This window comes from Rhinolophus sinicus, chromosome 2, assembly GCF_057876585.1.
Source record: "Rhinolophus sinicus isolate RSI-liver-muscle chromosome 2, RSI-T2T, whole genome shotgun sequence".
Lineage (NCBI taxonomy): Eukaryota > Metazoa > Chordata > Mammalia > Chiroptera > Rhinolophidae > Rhinolophus > Rhinolophus sinicus.
In genome coordinates, this window is record NC_142502.1 from 61,922,711 (window position 1) to 61,944,150 (window position 21,440).

A 21,440-nucleotide genomic window follows, 5' to 3' on the forward strand; every position below is an offset into this window, starting at 1 on the left:
TTTCCGTGGATGGCACTCGGCAGCAGCATTCACCATATGCTTTTTATTACACCTCATATCATTTAGTTTTATTTTTCAACCTGTAAAATTATTATCATATTGTATGAATTCATCTGTTTGTCTTTTGTTTTGTTTTGTTTTTTTGACATTATAAGTTTCTTCTCTAGAGAGTTTGAACAGTTTCTAAAACAAGACCTTAATATACACTATAATTATGCTCATAGAGCCTCCAACTGCCTTTTAGTCTGAAACATGAACAGAAAACCAAGGATCACCAAACATTCAGAGAAAGTTTCCAAAAAAAAGAACAGGAGAGACCATGATAAATAAAAAGAAATAAACCTGGAGGAAACTGAAATAATGCTGGTAACTGACAAGATCTTAAAATAAAATTTTAAAAACATTGAATTAGTAATCTGATATTAAAGAAAGTGTTATAAACAAGTTATAGCGAAAAAGCAGTGATCAGAATGATCAGAGAGCATAAGAGAGTTCTTGGAAATAAAAAAGTGATTGACAATATTTTTAAAAATTCAATAGAAGGATTGGAAATAAGACAATCTCCCAGGAAGTAGAACCAAAAGACAAAGAGAGAGACAGAAAAGTTAAGCAAAACAGAGGCTCAACCCAATATCTGAGTACCAGAAGTTTTAAAAGAGAAAACAGAGAAAAAGAAGAAATATCCAAAGAAATGATAGAAGAAAATTTCCCAGACATAAAGGGCATGAGTCTCCATATTGAAAGGGCCAAGCATTCAGCACAATGAATGAAAAAAATCACACCAGTGGTTGACATTTCAGAATTATCCAAATTCTCTAGATGGAGAAGAAAAAAGTTGTTTTTAGAAAGAAGAAAAGGATCCATTTCTTTTTCTCTTCCTCCTCACCACCCTGGAATGGGTTTGACAATATGTCACTTATAACCCTTTGAAGATGTGAAAAAAAAGGCATCCAATTTATTACACTAAAAGCCCCAGACAGTTCTAGAAGTAAACGACTCCCAGTTTATTGCTAATGTTAAGTAGTGAGATCTGGTGAGTTTACAAAGCACTGTAATAAAGTTAGAAGCTACAGCTATAAATAAAAGCTAGTTTGGGAAGGGATGGATGTTCTTCACTTCACTTTTCTAGTTCTGTTTCCCACAAGCTGAGAGACCTTATGCTGAGCATATATTGTGAAGCAGGAAATCAAGTCCCCACCATGAAGATGTTAAAAACTAAAAACTCTTCTTGAGAGTCAGTACTTAAGTACTTTTCTGTATTTAAAAATGTCTCTTAAAAATTAATAAAAAGGGCTCCAATAACAAGAGATCTGTTAAAACAGAAAGTCGGTTATAGGAAATTTCCGAAGACAATCTTTTATTATCTTATCCAACAGACCCTATTCTGTCTCTAAAACAAAACGTTATATATGAAATATGAAAGACAGAACACAGACTTGTGAACCCCACTGCAATCAGGACTTGAGAGTATTGGCGCTTCAGAAACAATCTAGTCATCATAAGCCACGGTGGTTGTCACCCTACAGGTGCTCTGTGGTCTTTACCAGCCAGCCCCTTCACTCCGGGTCTCTACCCTGCAGCACAAAGACATCTTTGTTCCTGAGGCAGACAGACAGAAACCAACAGGGAGCTTGTATTACATGTTCAGAAAGAATTGTTTATTATTCACTCATCTCTGCGACAAATAAATTTCAGTAATTGACTCTGCAAAACAGCCTGGTCCCAAACGAACACAAATACTGCAAATTTCCTTCACTACATTTTTTAAAACTAGCAACTAGTCACCTCAAATGAGCCTGTGGAGTGAGACAGAATATAAATGTGTTGATTTTTAGTTATATTTTTATAATATGAATTGTATGAAACAGTGCAATAACTACTCAATTTATTAGAGAAACTTCCACAGGTATAAAGATTCAATAGCATAATTTTTAATCTTCTATTCACAAAACTTTGCAATGAATAATGCACTCATTTCTATAGCCATGTAAAGTCCAATCAAAGTACAATACATTAAGGAGCTTATACTCTTCTCAATTTAATAACATTCCTCAAGTTCCTTCATGAATGGCTGTAAAACATCTTTATGAATGAATGAATTTATGAACAAATCTAAAAAATCTACAAATCACCAGAGACTAACAAATGGGTCCTAGAGCAAATTAAGCCTGAAACATTCCTGGAGGCAAAAATGACAAAACTGAAGCTGTCCTACTTAGGGATCTTTGGAAAAGAGAATAATGCTGGGGAAATTAGAAGGCAGCAGGAAAAGAGGAAGACCTAACATGAGATGGACTGACTCCATAAAAGAAGCCATAGGCATGAGTCCACAGGAGCTGAGCAGGGCTGTGAGGACAGGACATTGTGGACGTCACTCATTCATAGTCACCATGAATCAGAGCTGCCTCAAAGCACGTCACACACACACACACACACACACACACACACACACACGTCTTTATTTAACAAATGATACTGAGTTATAAGTGAATGTGGACTTTAAAATTTTTTTAATTCTGAAGTACTAGCATTAGCTTTGCAAGAGATGTAAGTTGATTTAACATAAAGCTATGAATCTCATGCTTCCTCATACTGCTGAATCACTTGGGTGATTATACATCTCCCTACAAACAGCACATAATACTATAGCACAAGTTCACAATCTGTCATAAGAAATCTCACCTCATACCAATTCCATTCTCTCCTATCACCTAATAACTCTCCCTACTAACCACCTTCACTCTGCTCAACTTGCCTCCCCTCCTTTATATGTTCTTCCTGCTCCTGCACATGCACTTGTCATTTCCAGTAGTCTCCTTCCTATGTCCCACAAAGGCATATGTAATATTTGAAACCGTTGATCCCAATTTCAGGAAACTCAGTAACTTCAGAGGTATATATATGAATCTTCTGGAACTAACACTCCACTTTTGAATTCTAGAACACTGATATGGCATTAGTACAATCCAGCCATGGTGGATAATGTGACTCGGAGATAATGATTTCATTTCTTCCTCTCCCCCTCCAATGATTCTCATCCTGAAATGATCCTAACTAGCAAATGTAGCAGAATATCCAAGGCAGAAAATTTTTTTTGGAAAATATATACTTCCTAAGTCTTGTCAATCTACAAGGCATTTTTGAAGCTCCTCTGATTTAAATAGTTGCTTATCTAAGTTGGTTTGGTTTATAAATATTGCCCATATTCTCTCTCTCTTAAAAAAATAAAGAAAACATTAATTTGTCATTCACTGATGAGAACTATATGACTATCCAAATGGATCACTGTCAGGCAAGTTTCCTGTAATAACGATCTTTCAGGTCCCATTATTCCTCTATCTGGTATGCTCTAGGAAAATGCTGTCGGGACGCTCACATTGAACACATGAGGAAGAGCCCCAATAGGACAATTTATAAGACTGCCACAAAGGAAAGCGAATCAAAAGTAAAATGCTTTATTTCCTAAAAAGTACACTCTCTAGGACCAAGGATAATATTTAATCACTTTTATACAGTAACAGCATAGTTCTAGAAACATCAGAAATATTTGCATTGTCTGCTTTCTTTGTCCATAATAATTAAGCAGAGTAAATATTTGTGGAAAGAAGTAAAGATGAGGCCTGACACATCTGCTTATAATTGCCATCACGTTTACATAAAAACAACCCTATGCCTTACAAGTCTGCTCAGATAGATGAATGATCCTTAGTGGAAGTTGAACTAGTCGCTGGAGGACTAGACCAAGAATGGACATTGTAGAGTCCAGTTCTCTGGGACAGGACTAATAAGTGGGTCCTTTGATTAACGTGAAACTCATCTGACTTATTGCTGGATTTGTGGAAACTGAGGCGATGAACTTAAAGACACAGTAATTTGGAAGAACAGACTATCGGAAAAAGGAAAGACAAATGAGGATGAACTTTGTGAACCACCAGGATGTGAGATATCTGCATTTCCAGGAATATACACCCGCCCAGATTGCCTTTGGTTGCTCTGCCACCACTCTTTTCAATTCAAAGGGTAGACCCAAGGTTGGCCGCAGAAGTAGCTGCCCATGGTGCTGAACCCCAGGGCACACCACAGGCCAAGAACCAGGCAAGGATGTAGCCCTTCGGTGGAATTTCACATACACTCTACTGCTCCATAAAATTAGAGCTCAAAATCATCACCAGTTTTTCCCCATAATTTTCATATGTTAGCCTCACCATTAAAATAGAGTAATTAAAAATCTCCTTTTCATATAACAGACTAAGAAACTGAGAAAAAATAGTTCAATTAATTTATTAGGGCTCACTCAGAAAACTTCAGCATTAATAACTTTAACCTGTGAGTCACACTATTTCCTAGTAACATAAACCAAAATTCTTACCGCCTTGGAACGATACGGAGAAGATTAGCATGGCCCCTGCGCAAGGATGACACGCAAATTCGTGAAGCGTTCCATATTTAAAAAAAAAATAAAATAAACAAATAAGTAAATAAATAAACAAACAAATAAATCCTTACTGCCACATTTTAGAGTTCAGGATCCACCATTTAAAACCAGTATCTCAAATGATAAAGCTGAAGAGAAATCTACTAACAGATAAATGTATGTATTTGAATTTGTAAAATGCTCTTAGTCAGACATAGAGACTGAACATAAAAAGTTACCTTGAAAATTCTTAGAAATATTAACTCATTAAGTGTGAAGAAGAAAGTTAATTTAATTTTTGACATGCATGTGAAGTACGCAAGCATTTGAAGCCAGACACTTGCAAACAGGTTTCTTTTTACCCATCCAATTTATGGCAGCCAGTCCCAAGATGGCTCCCATTAATTCATACCCCCTACTGCTCACACCCTATGAAATCCCCCTCCACAGTGAATCAAGGTTGGATCTGCATGACCAACAGAACATGGTGAAAGTGACAATGCATAGCAGCTTCTGTCTTGGCCTCTTGTATCACTCACTCAAGGGGAAACCAGCTGCCGTGCCATGAGGACGTTCAAGCAGCCATGGGGAAAGGAACTGAGAGGCCTCCCCCAGCAGCCACCACTAACATGCCAGCCATGTGAGTGAGACATCTTAGAAGTGACTGCTCTTGCCCCAGTCAAGCTCTCAGATGACTGCAGCCCCAGCTTGCATTTGACTGCAATCTCTTTGAAAGACCAGAGTCAGAAACGCTCAGTTGGGTCACTGTCTGTTTCCTAACTGACAGACTGTGAGAGACAATAAACAAATACTGCTGTTTTAAGCTGCCAAGTTCTGGGATACTTTGTTTTAAAGCCTTAGAAACTAGGACATAATTTTACCCAACATAATCTGGGCCTAATCTTCAGCAGTGAATGATCCTGGCTCTTTAATAGAAAGTTTATGTGACTGTGGTTTATGTTTTATGTCACTAATGGTCAAACAGCCTAACTATTTTGATAGATAAGTAGTAAAGAAAAGAACTACACACCAAAATTCATACGTTGATGCTCTAACACCCAGTACCTAGGAATATAACTATATTTGGAGACAGGGCCTTTAAAGAGGTAATTACATTAAAAAGAGGCTGTTAAGGTAGGCCCTAATCCTATAGGACGGTGTCCTTATAATAAGAGAAAGCTACACCAAGAATGCATGCACACATAGGAAACACCACGTGATAACACAGGGAGAAGGTGACCATCTGCAAGTCAAGGACAGAGGCCTCAGAAGAAACCAAACCTGCCAACACCTTGATCTGGGACATCCAGCCTCCCGAATGGTGAGAAAACAAATTTTTGTTGTTTAAGCGACCTATTCCATGGTACTTTGTTATGGCGGCCCTGGCAAGCTAATACAAAGGGGAGGCCCATCGATTCAAAAAAAAAAAAAAAAAAAAAAAGACTTAGAAGACATAACAAAAACATTTGAGGAACAACACTTAATCATGGTGTCTGAAGATGCACAGTTGGGTCACAACTACAAAATACAAGGAAATGATTACTATAAAAGTTAGAATAACACAGGCAGTCTTCACTTTACATGGCTCTAGCACATACAATTTCAATTCTCACAGTTTAGCTCACTACACCATTCCTCCAACAACATGGTTCAAATCTCACTGACCACAGTGTACTAATTTTGAGAAACTACATAAAATACAAACCTCACTAACAGCTCTTCAGACAACAAATCACTAGGTAATTAATAGACGTGCATCATGATCAGTAACCAAGCACATTACTTCCTTCAAAGTCTGTCAGTGGTCGGTCACTCCTCATCTGCCACTCAGTTCACACACAGACAAAAACCACGTATTTGTGCTGCCTCCGTGTCTCCCAGTGAAACACCCACATAATATTTTATCCAAATGAACAACTGAAAGAGGAAATTGGGCAACAAAGAAGAAAGTGCAGCAAAGAAATGGAAAGTCGTAACATTGGAAGTAAACTTCGAGTGGAATGGAATGGAGTGATAGAAGAAATAGCTGACCGGGGGTATGCTGACACTATTACCACTTGAAAATGCTACATGTGCAGCCCTAGGAACTTAACAAAGGAACCTCATCGACATAAATGAGAAAAAGTGGTTAAGATGAAAAGGATGAAGAGATGATACCAGCAAAAACTTCTCATTAAAGGAACTCTTGGAGATAATTCTCAACATGGAAAGCACAAACGATAAAATGTTGGAAAGTGATGCAATCTTCAAAAGGACTCTGAAAAATTCACCAATGCATAGGAAAGATGCTTGCTCTGTATCATCAGGTAGAGGATAGGAAGGCAAGTGCTGTTGAAACTCTTGATACGTTTGTACAAAGAAATGAAGTTTAATCCTCATTGTTGCTAATGGTTTAAATGACAGTGTACTAAATCGTATTACTTTTTCATTTCCCTATACAATTATAACACAAAGAGTTTTTAATGTGTTGACGAAATGTTTAAAGGTCTCAGAACAATCGCAGTTTCCCCACTGATCATTAGGGTAGCTTATCAGGGTTTCAGCGTGCACCATTATCTTCACAGTATCTCAACACCGTGCAAAGCGAGCACTGCCTGCAGTTACTTTGCAAGGAGGGAGGGAGTTAGGTTGAGATGTGACACAAGGACGAGCTTCTAGGGTAACCGGCAAAGTTCCACTTCCTGAGCGGTGTGGCAGGTATAAAGGTATCTGCCTAATAATGATTTTAAGTTAAAAAAAAAAGTTTCTGTGACTTAAATCCATGAGAGCGGGGGACTAGTCAATGAGGACCCATCTGTGGTCACCTTTCCAAGAGAAAAGAAAAAAAAAAGCCACAGAGGTAGGAAAGTGACTTGGCAGAGGGCACAAAGGCTGCTGTCAGACATGAAACCAGAACCCAGGCTGTCCTGGCAGCCAGGTCTGCACTCCGCTTTTTACAGCCTGCCAATCTCCCATGAAACAGACTTCCCCTGAAGGGCATCTTTATTGTCCATTTCCAAGAAAGGTAATTCAGCTCCGTTTGAATGTGGAGGCCTGGGGTTTTAAGCTATATTGCTTCATGCGAATCAGAAAGCAAAAGGCAAATAAATAGGGAGGCCAAGAGTCATCGATCTTAAAACATTTTTCCTAAATTATTTTTGAGGTGGAAAGATTAGGCTTTGCAGAGAAGAGTAAAACATTTTGTTTCCCTGACAATACATTCAAACTGAATGAATGCCATTTATTCTGTGAGGCCACAACAGCACTGCCATGAATTTATAAGAAGTATGTTACAATCGATACTTGGCCTTTCCTTCTAGATTGAGCACTATAACATAACATTTTCCCCCTTGCTTAAATACTCTAATAACCTCTGATGTCACTGTTTTCACACAAACTCCATCATGGCTTCTATTTGCTTCCTGATTTGGGGAATGTGCTTTCTCTCCACTTTACACACAGCTTTCATTAACACTAACAAGTACACTTTATATAACTGGGCTCTTAATTTCCATCCAATTTAGTTGGCTAGTAAATTCAGAACAAATACTAAAAGTCTCTTACGACTTATTCTCTTACTCTCAAAGTAAACGTCCCTGACATTATGGTAATTTCAAGACTGGGGAAAGAGGGACATAATAAAAAACAGCGCAGAAGTCCTCGAGCAAAATCTGATACAATATTTTGTGTTCTATTTTTAGATGCACAAAAACAAGGTCACTTTTAATACAGGCAATTAATAAGCACAGTGTTAGTGTTTTTGAGACTTTAAATACCAGGAGAAATAATGTGCATTAGTGAATTTAGCATTTAAAGACAGAAATGCACTGAGCATCAAGACAATTAGTTTTTGGGATATCAAAATAATGGTTATTATTATAAAACTATTATTAAATTATAAAAATATATGTGAGGGGAAGGAATGATCTAGAGCTATCATTTTAATAACAACAGAATGTGACAGTTTACTTCACAACCTTTGGAGAATGTGTTCCACAATGGTATTCCTACCTTCCTGGCAACGATGGGCTCCTGAAAAGAGGGGATACTTTGAATTTTAGTAATTCTAATCATATATTAAACATCCTGGGCCTAAGGGAACTCACTAGTTAAAGGAATCCATTGATAATCTTATATAAGATTTTTGAAATGTTTTTGAAATCAGTTTCCCTAGATGTCTGCCAACAGGACAACAGGAAGGTATCTAATTAGCTATAAGTCCTTCATTGGATGACAAAGTATTTACTTACATTTCAAAGTACAAAATAGCATGGCTTACATCCAATCAAACATCCAGATTTTATTTCAGCAGGGTAGCAAACATGGAAAATGTATAAAGGCACCTAATCCTGTTTTAAAACAGTGCTCTGAACAGCAGCAACATATGTCCACTCATATTAAGTACTGAAGGGGTGAGGTACTTTTAGTCTTCCTTCAAATTTGTACTTACTTTTATTTTTTTGCTTTTGGAGCTTCTTGGGTATGGGGGGGTCTCACTTTTTTCCATATTGTTTAAAAACCCACCAGGTGCCAGGGGATTTTACTATTATTCAATAGCAGTTTTGCAGCTCTTTAGTAAGTTTTTGAATAGCCAATGGAGGGAAACAAAGATTTCAGTGAGTAAGCCATTCATTAAGTATCACTGTAACCCAGGATAATGCATTCTGGAGAGTAAAGAAATTGTGAGCAATTAAATAAGTATCCGTTCTTAAAGCACCTATACAGCACCAGGACTTATGAAGTACGATCACAAAATACAGTGAATGTTTAAATTTTTAAAAAAAATTATTACAGTAAGAGACACGTTGCCATTAACAACCTCAAAATACCCCCCCCTCACTTTGAACACACTTATCCCATTGTTCTTGCCACTTTCTGAAGCAGTTCTGGAAATCCTCTTTCATGAATGTCTTTAATTGTGCTGTTGTGGCTGCCTCCATGTCCTGAATCAATTCAAAACATTTTCCTTTTATGGTCATTTTGACTTCGGGGAAGAGCCAGAAGTCACATGGTGCCAGATCCGGTGAATATGGTGGATGAGGACACACCATAATGGTTTTATTTGACAGAAATTGCTGTATCAGAAGCGATAGTGACATGGAGTGTTGTCATGATGGAGGATGATTTATGGCACACTTTAAAACTCGCCTTCTCTCAACCGTAGCTCACAGCCAACCGACTGCACTGAACAAGTTGAAACTTATCATACACTAAGGTTTGATGCTCCACTTCCCATATTGAAGATCCCTGCCTTTATGATGGATGGCACTTGGTCGCAGCATTCACCATATTTTTCAATCACAATGGAAAGGCTCCATGTCACACATCACTTCTGGTATACGGCAATTTCTGTCAAATAAAAACATTATAGTGTGTCCTCATTCACCTTATTCACTAGTAGTTTTATTATCCCCACTATGATGGTAAGGTAACTGTGGGCCAGAGATTAAGTAAATCCTAGCCAGGAACAGAGTTACTCTCAAACCAAGTAATGCTAATTTTAAGTCTAGTGAAGGGGCTGGCAAACAATTTCTGTAAAGGAACAGATAAATATATTAGGTGTTGTGGGCCACATGGACTCTCTGACAACTACTCAACCCTGTCAGCATAGTGTGAAAGCAGCCACAGACAGTATGTAAATGAATAAATATGGCTGTGTTCTAACAAAACTTTATTTCCAAAAACAGCAGTGGGCTAAATTTGGCCCATGACTATAATTTGCAGAACTTTGGTCTAGTGAATCTTTAATTCTAACATGAAATATAACTTTTTTTAAAAAAAATAGGACTTAAAAGACAATAAATATTAATTATTTGGGCCCTTTCCTTGCGTAGAACAGCCCAATCTCAACTAGTAATGGATAAATGAATCACTATAGTTAGTGCACACAAATAAAGTTGTGGACCATTTTTCATGACTCCAGCTGGGTACTGAGATCTTTCACACGATCTTTTTTTAATCTCTCAATATGCTCCATTTGTAGCTGTCAGATGCCGGATGTAGCCAAAGATTGCCCTCCTAGGCACAAATTTACTTCAAGCAAATAGATAAATAGGTCCGAATCTTACAACTTTAATTTCCCTTAAGAGTAAATAAGTAAAAGTGACATATACATTTTGTGATTGTGTAATACATTCCAAAGTGAAGACTTTTTTTTTTTTTTTTGGAAGGGAAGAAAGTTTCACATGCCTATTGCCAGCAGCTTAAAGTCGTTTTAAACTGTTAAACCAGTTCACAAAGCTGATAAGACATGCATATTCTTGTTCTTTGCTAATCTTCCACTGTTCCATCTTTCTCAAATGTACAATTCTCTACATGGTTGGATGACTCTGAGTAAATCAAATATGCTTCATTCCCTCACAAATGTATGAACCTTAGATGGCTTAATCCTATTTTTATTTGCTCACACAGCAATTATGGTATAATTGTTTCCTGTATGGAGGTCTCATCCACACCTTACACTATAAAGACATAATACTTTATGTACTGATGTCTGCAAAGTGAGAAATAAATTATACGAAGGCAGTTACTCGTAACTGATCAGTAAAAAGAAGAGCACATTGGTATAAAGATGGCTACTTATCAACCAAAGAATTCAGTTCCCCTCCAAAGTAAATGCTTATTTCTCAGAAGCAGCTGTCCAGCCAGGAACTACATTTTGCAGCCTCCTTAAATTGAGGTGGGGCTATGATCTGGTTCTGGACAATGGAATGTGAGCAGAAGTGATGTTTTCACTTGCTGGTGGAGATAGTTAGTCTGCTATGCCTTTTCCATACTCTGTTCCCTCTTGTAGTGACACTGGAGACACCATGTTGAAGATGGTGGCATCACAAGATCGAAGGATCTTTTTTTATCCCTGAGTCACTTGAAGAAAAGCTAAGTAGGAGAGCTGCCCAACCAGAAATAACAGATTTAAACTTGTATGAGCTACAAATAAACTTTCACTAGATTAAGTCACTGAGATTTGGAGATATTTGTTATAGCAGTTAGCCAACCTTAACAGAATATATTTGAATTGGATAAAAGAGTTAAATTATGATTAATTGAAGGGTTGCTAAGCTGAATGCAAATATTGAGGAGTCATATGTATAAGAAAAGAAAGTTACAATTTTAACCATTTATGTAATGGATTAATATGAGTTAAGAGACAGTCTGAGTGACTGGACAGCCCTACTTTTTAAGTAAATTCTGGTACTTAACATCTTTTACAACATATCAATGCAATGGCTCACCTAAATCTTTGGATACTACACAAGGAAGAATGCATTGTATGACATATTTATAGTATAATTAAAACACAAATGCAAACCAGAAGATGATCTTAAAATTAAATCTGCATTTCACAAGGCAGAATTTACTGAACTTCAGTCATTCAGTACTACTTAATGAGTTTTTCCACAGCTGTGTATTATACCTCATGTATTATTTTCTTCCCATTTTTCTGGCACCTAAGGAAGGTAGGGAGAAATGTGGCCGTTGTGAGACTGAGTCCTGCACAGAGACTTTAATTCTCCATCTGCCCAACTGGGGCCTCCAAGATAGTTTCCTCTGGAGTTCCTCTGGCATGTGAAAATGGGTCCTGAAGTTTGTAGGGTACAGGTGAATGGCTGGAGCCTCTAAGGGAAAAGAACTGATTAGGTTTATCCCAAGTTTGAGCAGAAAGAAAGCCTCTGGAGGTTGGTAGGTAAAAAGACCCACCAGATAATGGAAAGCAGCTAAGATACCCAAGTAAAGACGCCATAATGGGATGGATAGAGCTCCGTAAACAGTATTTTCTTGTGCTTACGAGCTTTTTTTGCATATATTTGAGAGGGAAGACATTGATACAGGATGTCTTCCCTCTCAAATATACACATGAGCATTAACTTAAATACTTATACCTAAATTCTGGGAACTCTTAGAGCATCTGTAGCCCACCAACGAACACCAGATTAAGAATTCCTATTTCAGTGGAAGATTTAATAGCCGCATTTTGGGTTGATATAGGAACCTACTAATAAATAATGCAGATACTTCCATATACAAGAGAGAATACAGCGATTTCTTGCATGGCTTCTCCAATGACTGGAGATGAGCAGGAGGAAGGAAAGAGAGGTACTAATGTCACCCCTCAGCCTTTCTGGCCATCCTGCACTATCCCTAACTTCAGTGCCTTGGTACAGTCCAACAGTGGGACACCATCAATGGAATTCTTTTTAACTTTTTTAAAACTTTATTTTGAAATAATATTAATCTCACACAGAAGTTGCAAAAATAGCACATGAACCACAAACACATTATGCTAAGTGAAAGACGATAGTCACCAGAAGACAAATATTATATGATTCCACTTATATGAGGCATCTAGAGTAGTCACAGTGGTTAAAACAGAGAAAGTAGAATAGTGGTTACCAGGAGCTGGGGGGAGAGGGACTTGGGGGGGTGTTATTGTTCAGTGGGTACAGAGTTTCAGAGAACAAGTCCTGGAGATGGTTGCACAGTATCGTGACTCTAATTCATGCCAGTAAACTGCATACTTAAAAATTATTAAAATGGTAAATTTTGTTATGTATATTTTATCACAAGAAAAACAGTACAGAGAGTTCCCGTGTACTCTATCTCCCAATGATATATCCTATATAGCCACAGCATAATTATCAAAACAAGGAAATGAGCATTGGTATAACATATTAACTAAACTAGAGACTTTATTTGGATTTTGCTTTTTCCATGCATTTACTCTGCATGTGTGTGTAGTTCTATAAATGTTATCACATATATAGATTTATGCAACCACTTCCACAATCATGGTACAAAACTGTTTCAAATCCCCATTTTACAGATTAGGAAATTAAGGCATAATGAAGTTAAGTAAATTGTCAAAATTTTTACAACCAATAGGTGGCAGAGCCAGGAGTCACAACTAGTAAGATCAGCTCTGGAACAAACTGATGGTTACCAGATGGGAGGAGGATTGAGGGGGCTGGGTAAAAAAAGGTTAAAGGATTAAGAAATACACATTGGCAGTTACAAAACAGTCACAGGGATGTAAAGTACAGCATAGGGAATATAGTCAATAATATTATAGTAACTATGTACTGTGTCAAGTAGGTAGTAGACTTATCAGGAGGATCACGTTGTAAGTTATATAAATCTCTAACCACTATGCTGTACATCTGAAACTAACATAATATTGTATGTCAACTATAGCTGAAATTTTTTTTTTATTATTAAAAGCAATTTTTTTAAAAAGAAGATCAGCTCTGTAGCCCATGCCTCTCAACCAAAAGCGGCTATGAGTATTTACAGGGCATATTATCTAAGAGACTCAAATGGATATACACACTCAAGAAGTCTACTCTCTGGTACTTGGATATTTTATACTATATATGGCATAACATAAAATAGGATACAGTGCATCTCAGCATTCTACCCAAACTGGGTCAAATTTAGAATTTCATGCTGGAACTTGGCATTTTCTAGCTAGAAAATAAGTTTACAAACTAGCAAGAGATATGTTATGCCTAACAAAGAGAAAGAAATAACTTTTCGTTTTGTGAAAAATCTGAATCGAAATTTTCAAAGTTGATGATTCATGATTTGATTTATTTTTTATCCTCAGTAATAAATTCAAATCACTATTACATCAGCATGATAAAATAGGTCCATCTCATGTCATTATATTTTTACCTCTCATTCAGGAGCTATTTTAGTTATTAGAACATCTAAATAATTCCACTATGGGGACAAAAACACATTTGACTAATACTGAATTTTCTTGTGTAATTTTTAAAACTTTTGACCTGATTTATCTACCCGATTATAAACTTAATGTATGGTCATTGCAGAAAGTCTATAAAATTTTCATAAAGATGCAGAGAGGAAAAAGCCCCAATACTCCTAAAACTCACCACCTTGGGGCAATTTCCTTGCATATCAGATTCCTATGGGACTTTCCTAGTTAGAACAAAATGCAGACATTTTTAAAAACTGAAAACTCTATTTACTGAACTAAGAATACAAATTTTCTGGGGCCGGCCGGTTAGCTCAGTTGGTTAGAGCGTGGTGCTGGTAGCACTAAAGTTGCCGGTTTGATCCCCGCACGGGCCACTGTGAGCTGCACCCTCCTTAAAAAAAAAAAAAAAAAAAAAAAAAAGAATATAAATTTTATGACCATGGAATCAAGTTTTAAAATAAAACGGTACTTTTGGTTTATATTCTAAAATGTGAATACACACATACAAAGTCTTAAAAGGACGCTACATAATAAGCTACTGATGTTCACAATAAAAGGAAATCATCAGGTTACACCAGGTTAACAATCTCATTAGTTCTCCTTGGTCCACAGACCATCAGGTTAATTCCAGGGCACCTGTCTCCAGCAGTATGGAAGAACAAGTGTTTCTTTTACACTGTGAGTCTATATCATTTCACAAAACTATACACTTTTTTAGTGAAGAGAAAACTGAGGCTCTGAGAAATTGTCTAGAGCTCCACAGTGAATTGGTAGCCAGGCCTGTGCCAAGTTTACTGATTCCTAAGGCCCAGGATGCACTTGTCCATTTCCCACTGCCTTACCCAACCTGACCAGATAATGGAGAGCGGGGTTCCTAAAGCTATCGTGGAAAAGGTCACAGCCTCAAGAGAAGTAAGTTCTATATTCATCTTTCATCTACCTCATATCTGTACAGAAAAATTGACTTTGCTCTTTTGTTTCCATTCATTTTGGAAACATTTCTCAAAGCATATGTCCTTTACAAAAACAAAAACAGACAAAAAAATAGGCCTTGCTGGAACCTGTTTAGGTATAAAAATCAGTTTACTTTGAGCTACTCCATTCTTGGTTAATATTTGCTGATTTCCAATAAATTCACTTTTTTCCCCCAAAGAATATTTTTTACTATCATGGACAGAAATATTTTCCATAATCTCCATTCTTGAACTGAGGACAAATCAGTGATGTAGAAAATGAGTTAAGTCCATTCAGCTGCCGATTAACTCCCAAATTTAAATTAAATGTTTTAATCCTTACATACCCTTTCCTAGTTTTATACGAAAATACCAAGAGTCAAGCATTTCCAAAAGCACTTTGTGCCTAGAATATCAGATTCTAATAGTTAAATGGATGCTCAAGCTTGGTCAGTTTTCTTTCCATTAGCAGGCAAAAAGGGGAAAACAAATCATTTTAATCCATGTTTTATTACCTACAATGTAGTTTTATACTTCATACCCTAAAATCATAAGATGTTGAGAATTAGATATAATCAGTCCAACCCAGGGAAAGGTTTGAAATTCTTACTTACTTTTTTTTAAAAGGAGCAATATGTTAAATAAAAATAATGCTGATAATTTATCTATGGGCTTCAAATGGAAAAAAGGAAAGAGTTTGTTAACAAGAATCGCATAGTTTTTCCTACACACACAAATATCTAAATGTTACAGAGGAAAAAGAAAAATAGTAGGAACCAAAACAAACAGATAAAAACTGTATCCACCCATATTTGTGTCAACTTGGAAGCATCACCTATGGTTCTGTATAGGCTTCCCAATGACAAAAAACTGAAGAGAGCAACAATAAAAATTAATAGCTATACTAGGGAAACATTACTATTAAGTGTATTCTCACAGGTTGTTAAAATATCACCAGGTTCTAACTTAGGCTTGGGGTCTGGACATGTTTCCTAAAAGGCACCATGACAGCCATGAGTGATATTGTCATTCAAGTCAGCCTTTCCTTGGTGGATTAACAAGTGGCACTTATTGATAGGAAACATTATGTGATGCTTAGCAGTTTAACAAAACTGTTTCATCTGCAAAGATTATCTGCCTCTCTGTGCTGTAAGTATCTGCATAGATTAAATCCGCTTGAAATGTTTTCAGGCCTATCACCCATATCCAAACTTCCCAAGACATAAGACAATGTACCTTCCTCCTGCAATCAGAAGCCCACTGGTCCAGGCTCAGGCCTCTCCCTTCAATCAGTTATGACCTCCTCCCCAAACCAGGGCACACACAGGCAAGTGAAAACGAGCGCTCCTACAACAGTCTGAAAAATCAACAAGTGCCACAGTGGTATACCAGAGTTTGCTGTTTGAAAAATGATGTATCATTTTATGTCAACTTCGTAATTTATTTGCTAAGATTGAGATTTCAGGCACTGACTATTCTTAAATAGGGGCAACGATATATACCTATTACAGGACATTTATTTAGCACTATTTAACAATCATAAAAGTTACAATTTCTTGAGCCTGTTACATTCCAGACCCTTTATAGATGCTTCTATGTATATTATCTAGTTTAATCCTCTTAATGTCCCCAGGAGGAGGCTTTTGTCACTCCATTTTACATAGATGAGAAAACTAAGACTTAGCTCACTCCACACAGAAGCTTAATCTGGGGCGATTTCAAGAAGGCCCTCTCCTTAGTAACTATTCTCTCCCCAGAAGGGGGTTTTACCTTAGACCAGGGGTGTCCAAACTGCGGCCCGCAGGCCAACTGCAGCCCGCGATCCATTTTTTATTGGCCCGCAGAGAATTCCAAAAATATATTTAGTTTACTTAAATAAAAACCAGGTGAGGCAATACGTACTTCACCTTGAGTGAGTGGCCCGGCTGTTTGTGTATTTTACCGCATATGGCCCTTGGTGAAAAACATTGAAAAAAGTTTGGATACCCCTGCCTTAGACCAACAATTCCCAAACTGTACACCAGTACTCCAGGTGCTGTAGCCAATTCGAAGGGAAAACTTATGATATTTGAAAACTTCAAGGGAAACATACATAGTGTACGTAACATGTTGGACACTCTGATCCTACAAGCTGGAGGTACCGTGTTTCCCTGAAAATAAGGCCTTGCCAGACAGTCAGCTCTAATTAATGTCTTTTGGAGCAAAAATTAATATAAGACCTGGTCTTATATTAGTCCGGCTAGGTCTTATTTTCGGGGAAACACGGTAGTTCAGTCTCCACATTAGATTGCAATTACATTCCTATCAATGACATCATATCTTTTATTTTTATTTTTATATATAAATTTTATTGGGGAATATTGGGGAACAGTGTGTTTCTCCAGGGCCCACCAGCTCCAAGTCATCGTCCTTCAATCTAGTTGTGGATGGCGCAGCTCAGCTCCAAGTCCAGTCGCCATTTTCAATCTTTAGTTGCAGGGGGTGCAGCCCATCGTCCCATGCGGGAATTGGCAACCTTGCTGTTGAGAGCTCCCGCTCTAACCAACTGAGCCATCCGGTTGCCCCTCCAGCAGCTCAGCTGCAGCTTGTTGTCTTCAATCTAGTTGTGGGGGGCGCAGCTCAGTGGCCCATGTGGGAATTGAACCGGCAACCCTGTTGTTCAGAGCTCACGCTCTAACCAACTGAGCCATCCGGCTGCCCAATGACATCATATCTTTGCAAAGCTTGGGCACCCAGTGGTTGCTGTGATAAAAACCAAGTGCTGCAGGAAAATTAATGAGACAGGAAATGAGAGCGATGGTATCCAATCTGATCCCAAGATTTGAGAAATAGTACAGGCACATGCATCCTGTTTGTAACTGTGGTTATTTAAGAATGATATAAAAATATTTGTTCTCTCATTTTCTGTGTATTATTTTTTTCAAACAGCTTCTGTGTTGTTAGGATATAAATGTTTATTACATTGTTTGAACCTAACTACTACTAACTACTTACTAGTTAGGGCAGCATGACAAAATACTAAAGGCATCACGAAACAAGTTTAGGAATCATTGCTTTAACAAAGAAGTGAACAGTTGTGCAAGATTGATCAAGGAGAGCAGTGTGAAGAAATAACTTAAAACAAAGTCCATAACATAAACATCATAACCAGGAAAAGAAGAATTTGAGTTAAAACCATTTTTACAGGTCACTCTCAATAAGCTTGATCCTTCAAATCCCATACAATGTCTCCTGGGTAATTCGTATTTTTTTAAAAACTTCTAAAACACATGCACGAAAATTACTGTTTTCAATTCTCGGGGATTCAAGCAAAGCTTTTAAAATTATAGCCTCCAAGCTATGTTGGAAGACACCAGGCCTCCCCTACAAAGACAGAACACAACCAGGGAGCCTGTGCCAAAGGGGGAGCAGGAGCCTGAGAGAGAGACTGTCCCATCCCAGCACTTTGATACTTTCAGCTTTTTTTGTGGTTTCTATCTTACTTTCATTATCTTGCTTTTAAGTTCTATAAGAATGCTCCAGGTTATTGTGGAAATGCTTCTTTGGAAACTTTCCTTCCACAGAATTTTTTATATGTCAACTAATGGCTGCTGGTGCCAATTCAACACCAACAGGAATCCCCAATTTGAGGTGCTTCTGATTTGGGGTGTGGTGAAGAAGGAAACTTTATTCAGTGCAAACAGCTCAACTGTGATACAGCACAGCTGTGAGAACAGCATGGTTGTGGAACGGCTCAATATTAAAGTGTTACAGCTCAATTATGAAACAGCATGGCTGGAGAAGGCAGCCCTGGGGCGGGGCTCCTCTCTGGGTAGACAGCTCTGCTGTGTTCTACCTGCTGTGCTGTGCCCTGGTGAGATGACTTGGGGGGAATGCAGTGTTCAGTGGATAGGTAAAGTGTGCTCTCTCAGCCAGAGAGGAGCTGACTTATACAGAGAGAAGTCCCTGCCCCTGGTCCATGACTGATCCATCTTCATGCAAATGAGAACTCCAAATTCTCACAGTTTGATTGGTCCAAAAAGCACTGTCCTGATTGGTTAAAATGGAGCTGCTCTGATTGGTCAGTGAAGATACTAATGTGGATATAGCTGCGCAGCTCCAATGAAATGGGGAAAGTCTCAGTCCTATTGGTTGAAATACGATTCCAGGAACTCCTTTATAAGGGTTAGCTCAGCTGGCAGGAATACAGTGCAGGCAGGCAGTTCGGTACAGAAGGCAAACAGTTTCATGCAGGTTTCTCCCTGAAGCACAGCTTGCATGAGAAGCCTATTTAAAAATAGTCGCTAGGCTCTGTTTTTAAATTTGAGTCCAGTTAGCCATCAGGAGTTATCTTCTTTCTCCAGGTCAACACATATAAGATATTAAGTGTGAAAAGAAAGGGGGAAATTAACACAAATCCAGACCAGTGGTTCCTTGGGGGCAGAAGGAGGAGTAGATGCCATGGGGCGGGGTACAGGGTGCTCCAACGTCCTGGGGATGCTCTAGTTCTTCAGCTGGGTAATGGGTACTTGGGTGTGTGTTCTGTTCTTATTCTTTAAATTGTACCTCTAAGTTTTATACTTTCTGAATGTATGTTTCACAGTGGCCGCATCAGAATTTCTACATGGGAAGGCCTTGGGAGTTGGAAGTGTGCTTTCTAAGCAGAATTGGATCACAGGCCATCTGCTTTACTTGAGTATATGCTTATCTGGAGCTTTGGAGAGGTTGGGAGTTTCAGTAAGAAGCTAAGGTTATTTTTTGATGCTATCACCAACAAATAAGGAGTTAACAAATTAGCATTTCTTAATCACTCTTGATTTATACCTCCCAACAATACACAAGTAGCTGTATTTTGGTCTGTTTTATTCCTTTTCACCTCTCTTGTACTCTCCCCACTTAGACCTAAAGGACAGAAAATTTCAAATTTTAATTTATACCCTAATTTTTAAAAAATTCTTCGTTTACCATATGCTAAGCACTTACTAGGTATGATAGAAGCTAAACATATAGAGTTGCACCTACTAAGTGTGAGAACAATAGGTTGCTATTGCTATTTTAAGCATGGGAGACCTCACCTCAGGGACAATCAGTACAGTGTGGGACCATGGACCCAGGTGTTTGTCTTTATTACCTAAGCTCTTTACACTTAGATTAACTACACATGATTATCATCATCCAATAGGTTCACAAAAAACATACCTAACGTTCAAGAGCATCATGCCAAGTATTTTACTAGCATCATTTTATTTCCACAACAATACTACCAGGTTATGTATAATACTGTTCTAAAACCTAAGGCTCAAAAAAGTGGGTTTTGCAAAGTCAAACACCTAACAAGTAGTTGCATCAAGACTCAGTCTCATGACCCCAAAGCAGATCTCTTAGATCTCTTAACCACCACTTGAACCATCTCACTGTGCTTCTGGGAAAACGTTCTCCACCAGCTTTACGGAACTGAAGTCCCTCTTCAGTCACAAATAATGCTCACTTCCCCTCCAGTCCCCCAAATCTACCGGAAGCACCACACTGAAATTCCCAACACAAGTGTCCGTAAACTGATATCTGAACTCAAACCAAACAACGTGCTCTCTTCCTCGGGCCCCGGAGATGCCACTTGCTAACTCTACAAAGCTTAATTCCAACCTGAGCAGCCCCCGCTCTTCCACGCCTGCACCCCCTTGGTGAAGGGAAGGGAGGCAGACTGCTGGTGCGTCCGAGCCTAGCCTGGTCACTTGGAGGCCGGCCCGAAGGCCAGGGGACGGCGGGGTGCGTTAGGCGACAAGAGGGGACCCTCCTCTGCGCCCGCAGATTGGGTCCGGGAGAAATACCTGGTGACATCCCGCAACCCCATCACCACCATCACCACCACCACTTTCTTCAAACTCTTTGAGCTCACTGGAGAAACAGGAGGGGGACGAGCAAAGACGAGAAAGTTCTCTGCCCTCACCCCCTTCAAAGTTCTATATTCTAGGGAGGCAACTGAAGCAAAACGTTAGGAGAGGTGCCTCAGGATGACCCCCCCCCCCCGTTCCCCTCCGGCCCCGGCTTTCCCAGAGGCCGCAGGAAAGGGGGCAACGCGCTCTGGCTGGGTCTCTTCCCCGAGCAAACACGATCTGGGGGCGCCGAAAGAGCAGCGTCCCCATTCTCGACATCGTCCTCCCAGATCAGAGGTTTGCCGGGGAGTGGGGGGCGCCGGCCCTCAGCACCCTACCTTTCTCTCCCGCGCTGGACGTCCGCGCCGCAGGATCCGATGCAGGGGACCCGGTGGAGGGCGAAGAAAGACGATGGGGACGGGCTCCTGCTGACTCCGGCGGCCCCTGGGCCTCGGCGCTACCCAGCGCCGCCGCCTCCAGCCGCCCGCTCGCCAGGCTGCGCTCCTCGCTCCCGCAGGTAACCTGTG

General features: G+C 39.0%; 1 protein-coding gene and 1 non-coding gene across 4 annotated transcripts in view; one reads left to right on the forward strand and one right to left on the reverse strand.

The window, feature by feature from the left end:
* The window catches only part of ANKRD6 (ankyrin repeat domain 6), a 168,219-nt gene extending 146,779 nt beyond the window's left edge, over window positions 1-21,440 (reverse strand). Inside the window, exon 1 of one of the 3 annotated variants that reach the window (XM_019743299.3) lies at window positions 21,252-21,440. The gene's annotated coding sequence lies outside the window, so the exon portion shown is untranslated. The remainder of the gene's footprint in view (window positions 1-21,251) is intronic. The other 2 variants (XM_019743307.3, XM_088795562.1) reach the window with 2 other exon arrangements.
* On the forward strand, window positions 4,340-4,450 carry LOC141571933 (U6 spliceosomal RNA). The gene has a single exon (XR_012496975.2). It is a non-coding gene; the product is annotated as a U6 spliceosomal RNA (small nuclear RNA).